The following is a 6,021-nucleotide window of genomic DNA, read 5'->3' as shown; positions in this document are numbered from 1 at the left end:
GTTGCTTATCTTTATTGCTTAGTTGATTTCAGAGAGAATGATGAGGAGCAAGGGGAGAGGCAGGCATGGTAGTAGCTGAATTAAATCAAATGAAGAGACATTGGGCCCAGGGCAGCCGATCACATGCAGCAGGTCCAGGCTGATGCCATCTCATGGACCATATCAACGGCCCTAGCCGAAAATGTCCTTTAGAACTGCAAGAGGGAAAAAGTTAATGAGATGCTGTCCAAAGCCTTCTGACACAGGAGAAAGTATGTGACTTTACTCGTCGGGGTAGGAAGAACGATAAAGAATGGTGCTGGAGTCAGTGGAGTCAAGGGAACAGGAGGTTTCAAATCGGGAAGACAGACAGACAGCAACTGTGCAAAGACAGACAGCAAACTGGACGAAGCCCGGGAGGCTGGAAGTTGCAAAGCAACAAGGAGGCCCGGGGGAGCGTTAGTTTCCCGGGTAACATGGTGCCCACGGGCCAGCACCTCCCCGCCTTGTCTCCCCCAGTAGCTCCTCAGGCACATCCGTGAGCAGAGCACGTGTCCCTCATGGCCCCACGATGACATGGAAACCAACATTTGAAGACTGTGTTGGGCTTTGACTGTTTAGGTCCAAATCCACCCCTTTTGTTACTGCCCACGTGTTCAGAGCAGCTTCCCCTGGTAACATTTTCCATTTATTCGTTGTCAAAAGTTCATTCCAAGGAGGTAGTAGGAGATGCAAAATGAGTGTGATTTGAATATTATGATGACAGAAATACTCTTAAAATCAGCACATTTTCTACTCCAGCTCACAAGAAGCTGAGAGGGAAGGAAAACGTACCAGCGTTCATTTTCCCCATGGGACCCTCAGGATCCTCCAGAAACAGGGTCCTCAGGGGGTTGCCAAAGCCCAGTCATCCTGGAGGGGCACTCAGGACAGCTTTCTCATGAAAACCTCATTAAACCTATTTGTTTGTGGAAATACCAGAGCAGGCCACGAGGAGGTTTCTGAAATCACGCATTGAATGTCCCTGACCCGTGGCCACACTTGGCCTGTGCGCTGGCCTTTCTCCTGGGGAGCACACTTCGCACCAAACAGGCCCCACGTGTCTCCAGCCGCCGTGTGCGATCCTGGCTGTGGCTGGTGCAGAGGGACCCCCAGAGCCGTCTCCTCAGGGCCGCAATGCCGCAGCAGCAACTCCCTGTGTCTCCTCGTGGCCGTGGAGAAACCAGAGGCCCCGCCTGGCGATGGGCACCAAGACCCACAGGCGCCTTTCCGTGCCGGCCCTTGGCACACAAGCCACAGCTGTCCAAGAAATGACCTGAGCTCCGACCAGCCCCTCCTCACCCCTGACATGCCCCCTGCCCTGACCCCGGACACAGCCTGGAACCGCCCCTGCCAGGGGACCAGGACGCGCTCCCCACGCAGGACACGCGCTGCCCCACTGCATTCTGGCCGGGGACTCTCAGCCTCCCTGCCGGAGACGTGTTTTCACCTTCAATGTCAGTAACTTGAAAGCAAAATAGGCAAAGTCAGTAAACAAAATCCACAGATTCCTGCTCACTTGATTCTATCTGTTGGCTTTGTAACAGCACAAGAAACATTTTAAATATATGGGGGCAAAAAAAAGGCCAGGCTTTTTTAATGGCTTCTCTTCACTGTCCCAAAAAACACACTCCTGGAGGAACAGAAAACCCAGGGAACATAGGAACCCCACACAGATGCCAGTTACCTCCTAATAGGCCAGATTTGGTGGTGGGGGTTGTAGAAGCAGTTGTTTGAGTGGTAGCAGCGGCAGTTGAAGTAGCGGGGGCTGAAATCAGGAAGAAATGATGTGGGTGAGACACTGGAGGAAATTATGTCCCGCTCCAGCCTGAGACAACACCCCCCACACTCAGTTCTCTGAAATGCCGGATTCTGCCACGGCTTTAGCTGGACGACAGCTGCCTCTTCCTCACTCCTCCAACAACTGGCTTTGGTGGGAGAAAGACTTTGAAGTTTCCCTCCAAGGATTGAGGCTGATACAAGGGGCAGCAAACATTTCTCCAGGACATGAGCACAGAAGACAGACCCACGTGTGCTCCCGTCACAGGAGCTGCCGCTCAGGGGAAGCAGGAAATCCCTGGTGGACGGACCTCCTGGACCTGCCCCAAGGGCTGCGTGGCCTGAGCAGCTTCTGTGGCAGCAGAATGAGTGAGCTGGGGGGAAAGTCTAGGAGGGAAGAGACCTAAGAGTAAGTGTTGGGGAAGCAGGAGTCACCTGTCCTCAGAGGATAATAATAGTGACTCTTGATTGGAACGATTAAAATCCCTGCCTCAGGTCCTGGGCTGAGGGGGTCAATGAGGACTTGACCATGACAGCAAATATGTGAGAGATGTGAGCCATGATGGGAGAGATGGTGCATTCTGGAAATAATGAGAATAAGTAAATGCCCCATCAATCCCCCCAGGCTCAGGCTTAGAAATATCACCCGCTGCTGCTTATACCAGAGCTACGGCAAGGAGCAACTGTCACACCCACATGTGTGAGTTGACTCAACCTCAGTAATCAGATAGTGCCATCACCAGGCACACATCTGCCTCACTGATCAGGACTCGGTCAGGAAAGGGAGTATATTTCATGGACCCCACATGACAGGAGGACATGTGGCTCATTGTGTGAGGGTGACTGCAAGAAACAATGCCCCAGGGTCAAAGACACCAGACCAAGCTTGGATGAAACAGACGTGCACCTCACACCTGTGCGGGCAAGACACACACCCCTACAGAATGCGCCGGACCCTGGGAGAGGCCCACACTGACAGGGACTTCAGTCCTGAATATTGTGTTTCAGAAGAGAGAAAAAAACAGACAACAGCCTGGAAATAAGGTGCACACACACACACTCACACACACACACACTCACATGCACACACATCCCTATGTGTATAGTTTTCCATCCACCCCAACCGTGTGATCTAATTCCTCATGTCATTTTCCATTTAAGAATGATGCTGCCTCCTTCATCTTGCTACTACCTGGCCTCTCTTTCACACACTAGTGTTAGATGCAGCCCTGCAGTCAATATTAGTCAGAAAGACATGACAAACGTACCACTAAATTGCTCCCACACAAATAGATACCCCAGTCCTCTCTACTGAAGAACAAGGATAATCAATCCACATACAATACAAGTCAGCAGTTTTGCTGTTTGAAATCAACTTAATCTTCCTGAGCGTAGTTTTCCCAGGGTTTTCCTAAGGGCTCACTAGGACCAACCCAGGGGAAGGTGTGACAGTGCAGGGGAAGGTCCCCGCTGCCCGCACCAAGAGGGCAAGTGGGACTCACCGGTGGTGGTGCCAGTTGTAGCTGCTGGTGCCGCTGCAAGGACAAGGAATAGACAGGGGTGAGGAAAGTGTGGGCGAGGGGGGAGCAGATTATATGCACGTGGAAAATCACCATTGCGGGAAAGAGATGAAGTGTAAGTGCAGACTCACCAGTAGTAGGACCTGATGTTGTCTCTGAAAGAGAAAAAGAATTAATCAGACGTAGGTGAACACCGGGGGAGAACGGGCAATACTGCAGGCTGTCACATCTGAAAGCTTCTTGTTGAGAGAGAAAATGCAAATAATATAAAACTCCAAAGCCACATCAAATACGTAATATGTGGTCCTTTCTGCTTTCTTATAAAGCCCTCCAAGGGCCTCCCCAAGAATATCTTACCAACGCCACCATTAATATCTGATTTCAACACTGAAATTGAGCGGAGCTTGGATTGGGTTTGAAAAAGCTCATGAATGGGGCATATCAGTCATGACAGGTCTGTCCACATGGTGGACAGGGCAGGGCTTGGAGGTGACAGGAGGAGCCTGCATCTAGAATCCCACAAACCCACATCCCCAAAGAAGTCATACCCTGATGCACTGTTTCTCCAGCGAGAACACGCATTATCCTTATTTTCAGGGAAGCATCTTTACTTACGGCCAGAGACCAGGAAGGTGGAGACAGCCACCAGCAGCAGGACAGCCAAGAGCTTCATGATGGTCAGCTGAAGATCAGGGAGTGCAGACAGGATAGCTCAGAGCTCAGCAGGCGTGATGTCTCTAACTTCCAGACTCAAGATCCCCATATTATATAGGCAGAGGGCACCAATCAGGAGCTGTCAGGTCGGAATCCGGGTTAGTTCATGCCAAGAAATGTTTGTACTCAAACTTGTGCAGAATCAACAAGACAGCCCGAGGCTCTTTGGAAAGATCAAACTGCAACCCCTCAATTCTGACCTGGGTTTCAACTCACACTAAATATTTTCCCAGCAACGTTTTCCTCCAGGCTTCCTCTTGGCTGCAGGATAGCATGACACCGTGATCACCAGATCTTCCTATAAGCCTCAGAAATCCCATATCCAGCCTTTCTGGCCTACTCCAAACCTGCAATGCTCTTGTATTAGCAGTGATAAGATCATGGTTTGCTTAGTCCTGTGTCTCCTCAAAGGGGAATCATAAAGCTAGGGCAGGCTGATCTAAGAACCATGTTCCATAACATGAGGAAGTGGGGGTCTCCCTGGAGGCCAAAGGGTTAAGTCTTAGCGCTCTCACCACTGCAGCCTGAGTCCCACACCCAGTCAGGGAGCTACCCACATGGCACAGCAGGCCTCTCCTGTATTGCCCGCTGCTCCTGTTAGCCGTGTATTTCAGTAGATCCGCCTGTTCTGGTGCCCACTGTCTCTGGTGACAATCAAACAATGTCAGTGCATTCGTTTTCTGTTTCTCCACACTCATCAATGAAAATGTAATGCTTTAGAAAACACAAATTTATAATCATACATTTTGAGAGAGTAATAGTCCAAAATGGATCTCCCTAGATTATGACAGGTTATACAGGAGTATACTGCTTTGGAAAAACCTAAAGAAAATCCATTTTCCTTTCTTGATCATTTCCAGAGTTTGCCCACACACCTGGGCTCATAGCCTCTCTCTAGCTTAAAGATCCTGTGGCTTTCTCATTCTGCATCCCCTTGAAACTCACTTTTCTGCCTTCATCTTCCACATTTAAAGTACCTTTGTTCATTAAATTGGGCCCACCATGTAATCCACAAAAATCTTTCCCTTTCATATGTTCATCAGATTTGCAACTTTAATTCTATTTGAAAACTGAATCTCATTTTCCTTGTAATCTAAGACATTTCTAGATTCTAACAATTATGATTGAATCTTTTAGGGGGGCTCATTATTCTGTCTACCAAAATTAGTCATCCAATTCACAGAATGAAGTATAAAATCATGACTATTGACATAGAAAAAAAAAACTTGATGAAATTCAATATTTATTCAGTAATTTTAAAAATTTTACTACTTCTTGCAGAATAGTAGATAGATAGTTGGATAGATAGATAGATAGATAGATAGATAGATAGATAGATAAGAAAAACACTGGGCTTGCCTCTCATTATATTTTATAGATAGACACACAGATAGAGAATTTCCAACTTCCTTGAAATTTCCTATTAATAAAGGATCAACATTTTTCATGAGGAAAAGTGATAGAAAACTTTAGGAAGAGTAGGAAAATTTGGGCATAATTCCACATGGAACACCACAGGTGCACGGCTAAAGAATACAGGAACGAGGAAAATTTAACACGGACATTCTTTTGGGGAACTGAGGACTCGCTCACACATCAGAGACTCTTTTACCTGGGAAATCCATGAGAGGGGATAACAAAGCCAGGTGTGGTGATGGAATGGTCTTCCTCTGGAGAACAACTGAAGTGTGAGGAGCACATTTGGGGCTAATTGCTGGGAACCAGGGTCAGAGGACAAAGCACCCGGTACTTGGGCCATCAGAGCAGTGAGCTGGCCATTGGATAGCCTATTGCTACCAAGGCAGCATGTTGGAAGGTAGGATCTGGCTCTCTGAGCCTACAAACCCTGGGAGTAGACAGGTGCAGTTCAAGTCTTTGGAAACTTTGGCGCAACTTACCAGAAGCAGAATGGGGTCTAACTGTGACTCCCAAAATCGGTGCCCAAGAGGCTCCTCTGTCTCGCTGGATCCGTCAGTATATGAGACACAAA

At 48.3% G+C, this 6,021-nt stretch overlaps 1 long non-coding RNA gene across 1 annotated transcript; it reads right to left on the bottom strand.

The window, feature by feature from the left end:
* LOC311185133 lies at window positions 1-4,048 on the bottom strand. The gene is made up of 5 exons (XR_014617101.1): window positions 3,933-4,048; window positions 3,449-3,472; window positions 3,300-3,332; window positions 1,706-1,786; window positions 1-194 (listed from the first exon to the last, which is right to left on the bottom strand). It is a non-coding gene; the product is annotated as an uncharacterized lncRNA (long non-coding RNA).
* Between the last annotated feature and the right edge of the window lie 1,973 nt (window positions 4,049-6,021).

Source organism: Talpa europaea (assembly GCF_964194135.1).
Source record: "Talpa europaea genome assembly, chromosome: 15".
In the NCBI taxonomy this organism is placed as follows: domain Eukaryota; kingdom Metazoa; phylum Chordata; class Mammalia; order Eulipotyphla; family Talpidae; genus Talpa; species Talpa europaea.
The sequence above is the reverse complement of the archived record's forward strand: the minus strand, read 5'-3'. Positions and strand labels throughout refer to the sequence as shown.